This window comes from Theobroma cacao, chromosome 5 (genome assembly GCF_053813885.1).
Source record: "Theobroma cacao isolate CCN51 chromosome 5, ASM5381388v1, whole genome shotgun sequence".
Lineage (NCBI taxonomy): Eukaryota > Viridiplantae > Streptophyta > Magnoliopsida > Malvales > Malvaceae > Theobroma > Theobroma cacao.
Window position 1 is genome coordinate 24,141,418 of NC_142643.1, and position 13,995 is coordinate 24,155,412.

Sequence of the window (13,995 nt, forward strand, 5' to 3'; positions counted from 1 at the left end):
TATGGGTGGTAAAATGTCAAGACTCTACAAGATAAGGGAAGGAAACCTCACGGTTTCTTTAGATCTTCCCCTAAAAACGAACCCTCCTTTGGTTTTTCTCTTTTCTTTCTCTTTTTCTTCCTCTCGGGTGGAGTTTCTCAAAGCTTTCTCTTCTTTCTTTTCTTCTCTGAATGGCCTGTTCTCTCAAGTCTCACCAAGGCCAATTCACATTTCTTTTTTACCTTTGAATTTTGGTATTTATATGGCCACCCATTTAACCAATCACAATACATGCACACCTTCACCTTTTATTTTCATTTGGCCATTTTGCTAACCAATGGGTTTTCATGCACCAATTTCCTTTCCTCCACATTGGTCCATTATCTATCCTCTCTTTGCTTCTCCATCCGCCAATTTCACTATCCATCTTTTCTTCCTTTATTATTTATTTCATGGACCACCTTATTCCTCAAATCCTATTTCATGCACCACCTTTACCTAATATTTTATTTGGCCATTCATTAATCTATTCAAGTCACATGCATCCCACATTTTGCTTTCCTCATTTGGCCACCTAATACACCAATCTCATTACATGCAAATAAATTTAGTCTTATTCTTCCTTTTACTATTCATGGTAGGGGTCCCACATGTTCCCCACTAACTTTCTCCTTTCTGCATGCTATAATTTATTTGTAATAGTGAATTCACATGCACATCTCATTATCTAACATAATCTAACTTTCATTGATTAGTTAATTTCCATTTAATTCCAAATGTTGAAATTACACATAAGTCCTCAAACTTTTCCTTATTTACCATTCGACCCTCCAAACTATTCATTCTTTACAATTTGGTCCTTCCAACATTTCTTTAATTCCAATTTCCTTTTATTTTCCTTCCTTTACACTTGGACAAATAAAATATAAAATTTACACTTCACCAAGGTGTCACCATAATATTTAAATATATAGTTACCTACTCTCGCTTTATTTAATAAGGGCATGTGGGCTCCACTTATATCATTTTTCTTCGAAATTCTTTCTTACTTCCTCTCCCTCACTTAGATTAGCCATATAGTCCTTTTTCATGACTAATTTCAATAACTAATAAAATATTAATATTTTAATATTATTTTATCAATAAAATATTATTTTATTTCAAAATTCTCCACTTGTCTCCTCCGGCCCCAAAGTGTCTCACTTTGTCTCGATTCATTTCCAAATCCCCTTTAACTTGCTAATTCATCCTCAATCAAAATATTATTATTTAATTATTATTTCTCTCGCTTGTGAAATATTTTATTTCAAAATATTCTTTTCACCCATCACCGCTCTTTGGCACTTAAATTTACATCAATTGACCCTTCGTCTTATCGATAAGGTCTTATTGGCTTCTATACGAGGTTACGGGGTGTTACACAAAACAATAGTAGCAAGTCAATGCTCAATATAAATGTCAAGAAAGCTGATTGCACATGATCTCGATTATGGCATTTGAGTCTTGGCCATTAAAGTAAGAATTAGAGCATAAAGATACTTAGATTCTTTTGATTATTAATCACAAAAGAGCTAGTAATTCTTATCTACATTGCCGAATCACTTTTCATGCAAAAGTGAATGACTTTGTATGTTCAAAAGGTCTTATACATATAAATGTATACAAACCATTGAACATAAAATGCTATGGCAAATGTTCCTAATTCATTAAGTTTACACAAGACCAAATTGAGATTTTGTCTTGTATACTTAAAGAAATATAATTTGAATTCTTGAAATGCTCAAATAATTTAAAGAAAAGATCATATGAGTTATATAGTATGAAGTACTCTTATTAAGATATGATTTTAGTGAAGATTACTCTTACTTATTAATTAATCATTCAAAAGATGAATGTAAATTCATGTGGAATGGAACTTTCTTATAAATAGAACCTAAAGATGTTTGTTCAAAGAAACAAGCAAAGTAAATTCATATAGTGATATTATTTGGTACATATCTCCCCAATATATATGTAGCCAATTATATTATTCCAAACCAATATGATTCCAAGCATACAATGAGATGTATGTATGTAACATCATGGAATATTCAAAAAAGTTCGAATGTTACTCTCACAAAGGATCTTGGATTTAGTGGGAGCATGATGACACAAAGAAAAGAGTTTCTTTAATATTACATGATTACATTGGAATCTAACTCTTTGGATTTTGCATAGAGATGCATAATCATATGCAAGAGAACTCCATGGATTTAGTAGGATACATTGGAGATGTATTATTCATATGAGATGAACCTACTAAATATTTTTTTCGTTGGAGTTATACACTTTGTTCTATTAAATAGGATCCAAAGGGTTGGATTTAATAGAACGTATAAGTGTACTTATCTCATACATGAGGAGGTTAGAAGGAATGAATACAATTCTTTGGTGATAGAATTACGAGATGCAATGTGTATACATAGAAAGTGCTAAAATTTAAAAAGGGCGGATGGCACAATGAAAAGTGATAAATGCATATGATGCACACAACATAGTTTAGCTGGAATGGTTCTGAAGAAAAAAAGAAGACTATGTACATGTATATAATCAAAGTCATATACAACCTATTAAAGGCTCAAATAGGAGGATATTTAGATCATTAGTTCACGGAACTAATATAAGGTTCTAAACATTGCGAATGTAATAATGAGGCCATACTAAGAGAACTCGAGTCTCATTAGATCTAGCTACAGTAATATGACATGATGTGATGCATGGGCATCACGAAGATAGATTAAAACAATTAACCACATTGAAGGGCACAAGCGAGTCTACATGGAGACACAATTGCTATATGGATTAAATCCACAAACGATGAGGTAGCAATTGGCTTTGTGCTAGTGGGAGATATTGGGATAAGCCCTGCAACCAATTGGGATTGATTAAGGCTTGATTCTAATCATGCAACAATATCATTCATGTTGAATGATTAGAGGTTTTCCTTCATCAATAAGATGTTATAATGGGTTATACGTCTAATTGGATGAGATCCATGAGATTAATATGCCTTGCAGGGGAGTTGTAATGGGTTACAGTTATGAGATCCCTATGCATCAAAGCATAATCTCTAAATGTTCCTAGTCGATGTATCATTAAGACTGGACATCAATGATACTTAGAACTGGTACACTCTATGTTTCTTACTTAGGAAGTAAGCAATCGATCTCATAGGTTAAAGTATATAGATATTAACTCTATGATATAGAGTTATTTTGCCACCTTTTGATTTTAAAAATAGCTAAGTCCTTGTGTTTTAAGTAATTTTAGGTAGTTTTTATGCTTTTTGTTATTAAGTTTAATATATGTTGAAATAATTTAATTTTAGTAATTTAAGCTCATTTTTATGTTAAAAGTCCAAATTTGAGCAATCACTGATTTAGTCCTTGTTTTGAAGGTGTGCAAGTGCATAAAACTTTGTAGAGGTGAACTGAGTAAGGATGATAAAGTGTAGAATTTTCTAAACATGTTACTGTATTTTGACAATAACTCTCTCTACCGAACTTGAAATGAGATGATTCTTAAATCAATAGAAAGATAAAAGGAAGAGCTACAACTTTGATGTTTACTACTTTACCCAGTTCGGATCGGATCATGGTCAACATACCTTGTTTAAATTGGTGCTAGGAATGGCATGATTAGAGCATCAACGCAGCAGAATAAAAAAAAACCATGCTTCTTACCTTTGGATCACCTTGGTTGTTTAATGCAAAGTTATGTACCACATAAAATTAAAAAAAAGAATGTACCTTTCCAAGTGATATCGTAATCAAATGGATTCCTTTTGGTGATAAAACATGAACACCTTTGGTGTGAAAGAATCCCAGCCACTCAATCGCTTGGCCTCTAATGATTCACACACGATTGCAACGGATCCTTCTCAAGGAGAGAGCTTTATGCCATGGGCTTGTGCTAGCAAGTGGACAACGATTTGTCCTCTTTTCTTCTTTAATTTCCAGCAAAGAATCAAAGGAGAAGTTTTTCAAAATAAAAAAAAATAAACTTTTCAAGAATGGCAGCACTCAAGAGAAAAATCCCTTTTTTTTTGTTTCCTTCTCCTCTCTTAGAAAAACAGAGTGGCTATAACGTGATATTTATATCTAGGTTTAACTTATTAAAATTTTCAAAATAAGTCCTTAATATTACAACAATTATAATATTTAACCAATACCTAATTAAACTCTTTTAATTAAGTCCTTCGTAGTTAAAACCTAGAATTTGATTTAAGTCTAACTTAAATCATCACACTCTCAATTTAATCCAAATTGCAACCTTTGTGTGTGACCCATTAGGTTCCTAACATGTTGGCAATGGAATTGAATTATAATATTATTAATTAATTAATTTAAATGAATCGTATTCAATTTTAAATTAACTAATTCAATTCCATAGATCATGATTGGCATCTAGCAATGCATCATGGCCAACCAATTGTTAGGAGAGTAAAAGGATTCTTTGACAACCTTTGAGTGTACAGTTTTTTAGTATAATTCATTCCCTCATCATATATCCCGAAGATGATAAGAGCTTGGTGCAATGCCTACTCTTATTGATCTCCATATTTCTTCTTGCAGTTAGATCATTAGCTTTATGGAGACTTATGAAACTCATTTCATAATCTCCTAATCACCTTGGCTAAGGATTTGATTAAGCTAATGTCAACCAAGAACTAATAAGATATTTTCCCTCGAATCACTTGGGGTGATGATTCCTATCTTGACCACTCATTTGCCTTCATATGCTTCATACTATACTCAAAAACATCCTACTTTGGCATCCTTGATTAGGCACCCATAAGGATGAAATCAAAGCATAGTACTCCACATACAAGACCACCTTATGTCTCAAGTCTAGGAAGTAGTTACACAACTGACACATGAGAAGTATTGCATAGACACTTGAGTGAGGTACCATATGCACTTCTCATGGTGGGTCATGTTCAGTGAACTCGCTCTCCCACGGCAAGTACCCACATGCTAGTTTCAAGTATCTGTATACTTCAACCTATGAGAATGATTGCTTACTTCACAAGTAAGGAACATAACATGTGCCAATCTTTGAGCATTATTGATGCCTTGTCTCAATAATACAATGATCAGGAACTTTTAAGAACAATGCTTTAATGCATAAGGATCTCATAATTGTATCCCAATACAATTCCTTTGCAAGGCATATATAGTTCCATGGGCTTTATCTACATAAGTACAAAAAGTAATTAAATTACAAACTTATGGATAAAGAACTACCTTAATGTTATTATGAATAACAAAATGTCATACATGAATATCTCAAAATTACAATTCCCATACAACCACATATTGGCTTGTAAGGCTTATACTAACAATCTCCCACTAGCACTAAAGCCAATCGCCTATGTATCTAATACCAATGTTCTCAACATGACGATTATGCTTCTGCTAGGACAGCTCTTTAGTGAAAGGATCAGTAATATTATCCTCAGTGGGTCTATGCTCTATGCAAATGTCTCATCTTCTAATGATTTCCCTGATCACATGGTAACGCCACAATACATGTTTAGATTTCGGATGAGACCTTGGTTCCTTTGCTTGTGCAATGGCTCCATTGTTATCACAATACAAAGGTATTAGATCAACAATGCTAGGAACCACATCTAATTCAGTAATGACCTTCTTAATCCAAATTGCCTCTTTCGTTGAGTCAGACGCAGAGATGTATTTAGCCTCGGTTGTAGAATCTGCAACCGTCTCTTGTTTGGAACTTTTCCAACTCATTGCACCTCCATTGAGTGTGAACACATATCCACTTTGCGACTTGTTATCATCTTTGACAATTTGAACGCTTGCATCCATATAACCCCTAACTTAGAGTTCACCTCCTCCATAAACCAGAAATATATCCTTAGTTCTTCGTAAGTACTTCAAGATGTTTTTCACAACTATCTAGTGACTTTCACCAGGATTAGTTTGGTATCTACTCGTGACATTCAGAGCGTAAGATACAACTAGTCTAATGTAAAGCATCGCATACATGATAGATCCTAGTACTGAAGGATATGGGATCTTATCCATGCGATCTCTCTCTTCTTGATTCTTTGGACATGTGTCCTTGGAGAGATAGATGCCTTGTGACATAGGCAAGTGTCCCTTTTTGGACTCTATCATGCTAAACCTCTTTAGCACCTTGTCTATGTATGTGGATTAAGAAAGACCTAGCAACCTTTTAAATCTATCTCTATAGATCTTTTGTAATACTGCATACTTTGCTGTGGTGACAAATAAAGCTTATCAAATGTCAATTAAGGCTTAATAAGGTCTTTTGGGTACCAAGGAGACAAGAGAAAATTTTTAGAATAAAATAATATTAAAATATTAATATTTTATTCAATGTCGAAATTTTTTCTTGAAGAAGGAGTATATGGTCAATCTAAGTGGGGGAAAGGAAGAACGAGGAAATTTCAGAGAAAAATGACGTTAATGGGGCCCACGTGCCTTTATTAAATAAAGATACCGCAGGGTAAATAATATTTTAAATATTATGGGAACACCGCGTTGGGGTACAAACTTTATATTTCATTTGTACATATGTAAAAGAAGATAATAGAAGGAAATTGGAGATTTAAAGATTTTGGGAGGACTTAATTAAAAGGATGAGAACTTTAAAGGGTAAAATAGTAATTTTGTTACAAAGGTTGGTCAAAGCTGTCAAAGGAAGCTTTGACTCTTCTTTTTGTTCCTCATGGCCGACCATCCATGTAAGATTTGCTATAAATGTAAGGTTTATGTACAAAGAAAGGAAAAGACAAAGAAAATTAGGAGAAAAGATGAGATAATAGTGAAATGGGGAGGAAAAGTCAAGTAAAGTGGCTTTAAAGGTTCCAAGCAATTGTTGACTTGCATTCTAACCACATGGCCGGTCAAGGAAGACAATAAAAGAAGAAAGAATGATGGTATGGGCTGTCACATGTAAACGAATAAAAAGGAAAAAAAAAGGAGAATTGACAAACAAGCTTGTCATTGTCGGCCCCACTTGTAAACCACATCAAACAAAATTTTATCAATTTCTTTTGTTACCAACCGGTCATGGAGACAAAAGAGAGAGTCAAAGCTATTAGTATTATTATTTTTAAATCATGTGTGAAAGTAAGCGGGGCCGACCATTGAGATGAAAGGCCATATAAAAGAAAAGAAATGAATGAAAGATGAAAAATAGAAAAGATAAGAAAGAAATGAAAAGAAAAGTTAAGTCGGTAAAATGAAGAAGAAAAAGGAAAGAGAGAAGTCAGTTGTGAGGGAGAGCAAAAGAACAAAGGAAAGAAAAAAAAGAGAAATAGTCGAGAGAGAGAAAATGAAAGAAGAGAAAAGCTGAACGGTGAGGAAGAAAAAAAGAAAGAAAATGAAGGGTGAAGAAGCTAAGTTTGAGGGGGGCGATTTTGCTACCAAGTTTTGAAAGAGAAAGAAGTAGCTTGGTTGCTAATTTTTTAGGCATAATAGAGCAGCTTTTGCTACCAAGTTTTGAGGGAGAAAGGAGCAGCTTGGCTACTGATTTTTTTAGGAAGAACAAAGCAGCTTTGGCTACCCAGTTTTGAGGGTGAGAAGAGTAACTTTAATTACTGATTTTGAAAGCTGAAAGGAGCAACTTTGGCTGCTGATTTTAGAGGTTTTTGTTGTCGATTTTGAAGGTGAAATGAGCAACTTTGGCTGCTGATTTTTAAGACTAAAAAGAGAAGTTTAAGTTGTTGATTTTTGTGTTGAAAGAAGTAGGAACTTGCAGCTAACGGTGAGAAGGAGAAAGAGGAAGAAATTATGGCCAGTATGTGAGTGTAAGAAAGGAAAAAGAAAGAGAAGAAGGGTGCTGCTGACCAGCAGGAGAGAAGAGAAGAAGAATAGAGAGCAAGAAATAGAAAAGGAGGAAAGAAAAGAAAGAAAGAAAAAAAAGTGGGCATAACCCAATAAAAAAAGAATAGGCATGGCCCAATAGAAAGAAATGGGAAGAGCCCATGGATAGGGCCTAATGGTAACAAAGAAAGAAAAGTCCAAGAAAGAATAAAGGTGGAAAATTGGGCTTGGACTAACCTAGCCCAAATAGGTAAAAGATTTCTTTGCTTTTATTAGGCTTATTATGAAGTTAGATTATTTTAAGCTAGCCCACTTGTTTAGTTAAAGTTTTGGTTAGTAGTGATATGAATTAAAGTTAAATTATTTTAATACAACAATTAAAAAAAATTCTTTATGATGTCTCATGGGATTAGAGCAAAGAAAAAAATAGGAAATTGATGAATATTGCTCAAGTGTAGTTAAGGAATTTTGAAATGATTCATTGTGAAGAAGCATTGTTGTCGAGGGAATTTATTTACACAAATTAGTTGAAAGTGTTAAGTTGAATGGCATATTATTTGGAAGAAATAAAGAGAAATAATGTGGATTGAAATGGGACAATAATTGGACAAATTTGAAATGATTGTGGTCATCATAAATATAGTTAATACTATGGAAAAATAAGATGGATTTGGGCGGAAGTTAATTAAAAGGTTGAAATTGGTACCGGACATTATAAATAAGTTGCCGATGTTATAATTTAAAGAATTACATAAGCAACAGATATAAATAATTTTAGTGAACATGCCTTAAGATGTGAGTTAATTGAATATGGTTTCGTGATAGGGTGAGAAACAGAGGTGGGATTGATGCACAAAACATATTGAGTTTGGACTATTGCTAGGACATGTTAAAGTAAAGTTAGAGAATTGTGGTGGCGTGCCGATGTAAATAACAAGCGATTGGCCGATGGAAATAGTTAGAGACACCTTCGAACAAATAGCGACCTAATACCTCGTTGTTGCTAGGTGAGTGAACTTGCATTTCAAATTGCTTTGGGATTGTGAATGTTTTTGCACAAAACCTTTAAATGATTTTCTTCAATATTTTCTTAAAATGGGTGCCTTGGGAACAAGCCCTTGATAAATTGTTTCTATGTTGTGACATGTGGCTGTTATGGATTCTTGTACTACTACAATATGTTGATATATATATATATATATATATATATATATATATATGTTGTGCATTGGTGGTGGATATTGTGTGATAATGATAACCGTGCGTGTGCACGATGTGGGGGGATGCACATGCCGGTGATGACGGTGGTGAGGGAGTTAGATGATGAGAGTGCCTGTGTGCACGATATGGGGGGATGCATACGATGGCACTGACTATGCACGATGTGGGGGGATGCACACAATGACTCCGACTATGTGCACGATGTGGGGGGATGCACATGAGTCGGATGAGACTATGGTGGTATTGGTGTTTATCTATATATATGTGTGTGTGTATCTATGTTATGAAATAAAAGCTCATGAATATGGTATATGATTGAAATACATGTGAAATTTGAAATGTTAAAACTTGAGAAATGGTTTCCACTTGACTTTCATCGCAGCAAAGATAGATTTCCAGTGTGACCAGAAATTGAGTTAAATTGCATTGTCTTCAACATAAATGCATCATGATTTCTAAAACTTCCCGTATTGATGCTTGTTCCTTTCCTATGTTCACTCACTTAGTTTATACTCATGTTTTCAACTTCATGTTTTCAGATTCAGTGGTGGTTGATATGTAGATTGAGGTGTTCGCGTACCCCCATCTTTTGGGTAGGTATCTTGACACTCAATAGTCACATCTCCCATCCAGAGGCACTCTGCTAACGGTCAAAGTCTTTGTATATGTTTAATGTGAATTGCAAAGATAAGTCGACAAACTATCTATGTATGATTTGAATTATGATGCTAATGTGAGCATTCACTTGGGTTTTATGAGTTACGTTGGAGAAACCGACATTTAAACATTATTAAGCTTATTCTTAAGGAAATATGCTAGATAGATGGGTTAACATACAAATGTTTATTGAGAGGCTTGCTTGGGCCTAGTGGGCTATGCCTATTGGGTCCTTGCGTCGGTCATGGCTCGAAAACTGGGCTGTGACATCTTTATTCCTAGAATGTAAGTTGATTCTCCCAAATCCTTCATGGAGAATTGTTTAGACAGCCAAACCTTTGTAGATTGCAGCAATAGTATATCATTTCCTATGAGTAATATGTCATCAACATATAGCACTAGGAAAATTATGGCACTCCAACTAACCTTTTATAGACACATGGATCATCCTCATTTTTGATGAAGTCAAACCCTTTTACAGCTTCATCAAAATGGATGTTCCAACTCCGAGAAGCTTGCTTAAGTCCATAATGGACTTTTGAAGCTTTCACACCTTATTAGCATTAGCATTGGATATAAAACCTTCAGGTTGTGTCATGTACACTTCCTCTTGCAAGTTTCCATTAAGGAATGCAGTTTTTACATCCATTTGCCATATTTCATAATCATGGTATGCAGCAATTGCAAGCAAAATCCTAATGGATTTAAGCATAGCAACTGATGAAAAGGTTTTTTCAAAGTCAATACCATGTCTTTGTTTGTAACCTTTTGCTAGTAGTCTAGCTTTAAAGGTTTGCACCTTGCCATCTACATCGATCTTTCTCTTAAAGACCCACTTGCACCCAATGGGTTTTATCCCTTCAGGTGGATCCACCAAAGTCCATACTTGGTTGGTATCCATGGCATCCATTTCAGATTTCATGGCTTTTAGCCATTTCTCAAAATTGATGTCCAACATCGCCTCCTCATAGGTTATAAGCTCATCATTGATGGGCAATGCATCCCTTTCCAAGAGAAATCCATATCTCTTTGGAGCTTGACGTATTCTACTAGACCTTTTGAGTGGTTGTGCCTCTTGAGATTGTGGTTGTATATCAGATGTCACAATCTCAGGTTCAAGTTCCAATGGAATGTTAATTTGTGGGTCTCAAACTTCTTCGAGTACAACTTTACTCCCACTAACTCATTCATTTAAGAACTCTTTCTCAAGGAAAGTGGCGTGCCTCGAGACAAACACCTTTTGCTCAGTGGAATTATAGAAATAATATCTGTGTATTTCTTTAGGATATCCCACAAATTTACATTTGTCTGATCTTGCTTCTAGCTTATCAGACATTGTACGCTTCACATAAGCAATACATCCCCAAATCCTAGTATAAGACAAGTTGGGCCTTTTCCCACTCCATATCTCATATGGTGTCTTATCAACTAATTTGGTAGGAACCTGGTTCAATATGCGAGCAGCAATTTCTAGGGCATATCCCCAAAAAGATATAGGAAGATCTACATGACTCATCATGGATAGAATCATATCCAATAATGTTTGATTCCTTCTCTCAGACACCCCATTGTGCTGTGGAATCCCTAGAGGAGTCCATTATGCGAGAATCCCATTCTCTTTCAGATAATCTTGAAACTCTTGGCTAAGATATTCTCCTCCTCGATCAGATCTAAGAGTGAGAATACTCTTCCCAGTTTGTTTCTCAACCTCTGCTCTATATTCTTTGAACTTGCAAAGGATTCAAATTTATATTTCATCAAATATACATAACCATAGTGAGAATGGTCATCTGTGAAGGTGATGAAGTAAGAGTATCCTCCTCTAGCACTAGTATTCATAGGACCACATACATCTGAATGTACAAGTCCTAGTAACACCTCAGCTCATTCACTCTTCTTGGTGAAAGGCAACTTGGTCATCTTACCAAGGAGACAACACTCACATGTTCCATAAGATTCATAATTAAATGGATCGATGTAACCTTGTTTGTGTAACTTGGTTAAGCGAGTCTCATTGATGTGTCTAAGCCTACAATGCCAGATGTAGGATAGTTTTGGATCATCTTTCTTTGCTTTCTTGACCTCTATATTGAGTATGGGTCTCTTAGGATCAAGAATATAGAGACCGTTCGAATGTGTCCCTACACCATAATGCATCTCTCCCTTCAAGAAAGAACAATAATTGCCCTTAATGCAAAATTCCATATCATCATATAATGCCAAGTATGACACAGATATTATATTTCGAGATATGGAAGTAACATAGTAACAGTCTCTTAATTCCAAGATCAACCCAGAAGGTAAAGGTATGGTAACTGTCCCCACAATCGATGCAGCAACCTTTGCTCTATTTCCTACTCTTAGGACCACCTCTCCCTTCGTTAATTTTCTACTTGTTTCTAGCACCTTTATGTCATTACATAAGTGTGACCCACATCTAGTATCTAATACCCATGATGATGGATCAATAGTAGATACATTTACTTCAATCATATACATGGTCAAAGGTGAAACTTCTATAAGTTTCTCATTCTTTGACCTTGTCAAGAAGGCAAGGATATCTTCCTTAATAACATCTATTCTAAATAGATTTTTGAGAACATTTCTCAACTTGATATACCAGTCCAAACATTTTGGCCCAAATTTCATGATGACATCAAGTATGCCACACAAAGTAATGTGTATTCGCATTCTAACAACTTAGACATTTAAAGAACTTTTATGAGTGATCATGTGTTATAATCAATTAAGATAAGATAGTAAATCTTAAATTGATTGCTCCCACTATTTTTTTCAAGATGATAACCCTCCATATCACCTCGAGAGATCTCTACAAAGATTCTCTTAGTGGGCTAGGATCTTTATCCATTCTAATCATGACCTTGAGTGTGCTCAACAAACCATGATAGTTGGATTAGGTAGGCAACTGAGCTTACCAATTGTATCTCTATACAACTCCTAGATCAGCTAGGTGACAACACATTGCCTAAACATATCATATATGTTTCGCCTAGCCATTGCCTCTAGTTTCCATAACAATCAAGTTTCCAAGCATTCGAATTTTATGAAACTAGTTGAGTAAGACCCACCAATAGCTCAAACATGCTCATGTAAAAGTGTGACCTTGAGTGTGCTCAACAAGTCTCTGATTAAAAGAGCAGCTAGGTTATCTTGCTATATAGTGGAAGGCACCTTAATCATGCGTGGCATGGAACTCAATATTTATCGAGGGATTTTCTTATTTTTAATTTAGTTAAGGTCTCATCTTTACATGCATAGTATTTATTAATTGGATAAATAAATCTATCTCATGTGTACTACTTTGGATGATTATGGACTTTATCTATACTAATTTCCTTGAGCCATCGAAGGAAATTAGCTTGGTCAAACCTAAGGGATAACATACAACATATTGTAATCTTCCTCCTTGTATCTTCACGGCGTCTTTAGGTCTTCGTCTTTGAATTGTGAAATAACTCCTAAACTAATCTTAATTCTACACTTATATGTAACTAATTACATTTTAGTAAAGAAACCTCGTGGTACATCCGAGGGGAGTTAGGTGAGGAAAGAATTTTACAATTTCAGAAAATCGAGAGAAAGGCAGGGTGCACAAACCCTATTTAATAAATAAATACCATGATAAAATTTAACCATACATCCATAATCAAATTGGGCCTAGTCCATAATCATCCATATTCATTCATCCACATGAACATAAAATTAAATCTATGTCTTGTTCAAATTGTTAATCACATGGTTTATTTGAAATTAGTTAAATTCAACTTTTGAATTAACTTAATTTCAAATTTTTGGTTATCAATTTATTTCCATATATAAAGAAACAATTTCCATATATAGAAGTCCTTACTAATGAATATAAATAACCTTTATCCATATTCTAATCTTATTAGGATAAGATTTATTACAAATTAAACAATTTTAATTTGCTTTATTCAAATATTTAAGGTTATCCTTTACCAATCAGATATTAAAGATTTTATGTCTTAGATCACCTAATCTCATTTGGTAATTTTAAGATAATAAAATCTTCATTTATCCAATTCTCAAATCCGAATTTTGTAGCTAATATTATGGACATATTCCTCTGATTTTAAATTGTCTATTTATTCTTAGACTCCCATAATATATAGGAATCTAATTCCTTAATTTATGGAAGATTTTAAAATAATTTTGACTTCGATAAAATTAGGAAACCAATTCTTAAATTTAATATGTCAAATTATTTTAATTTATCAATTGATTAAAATAATTTCCATAT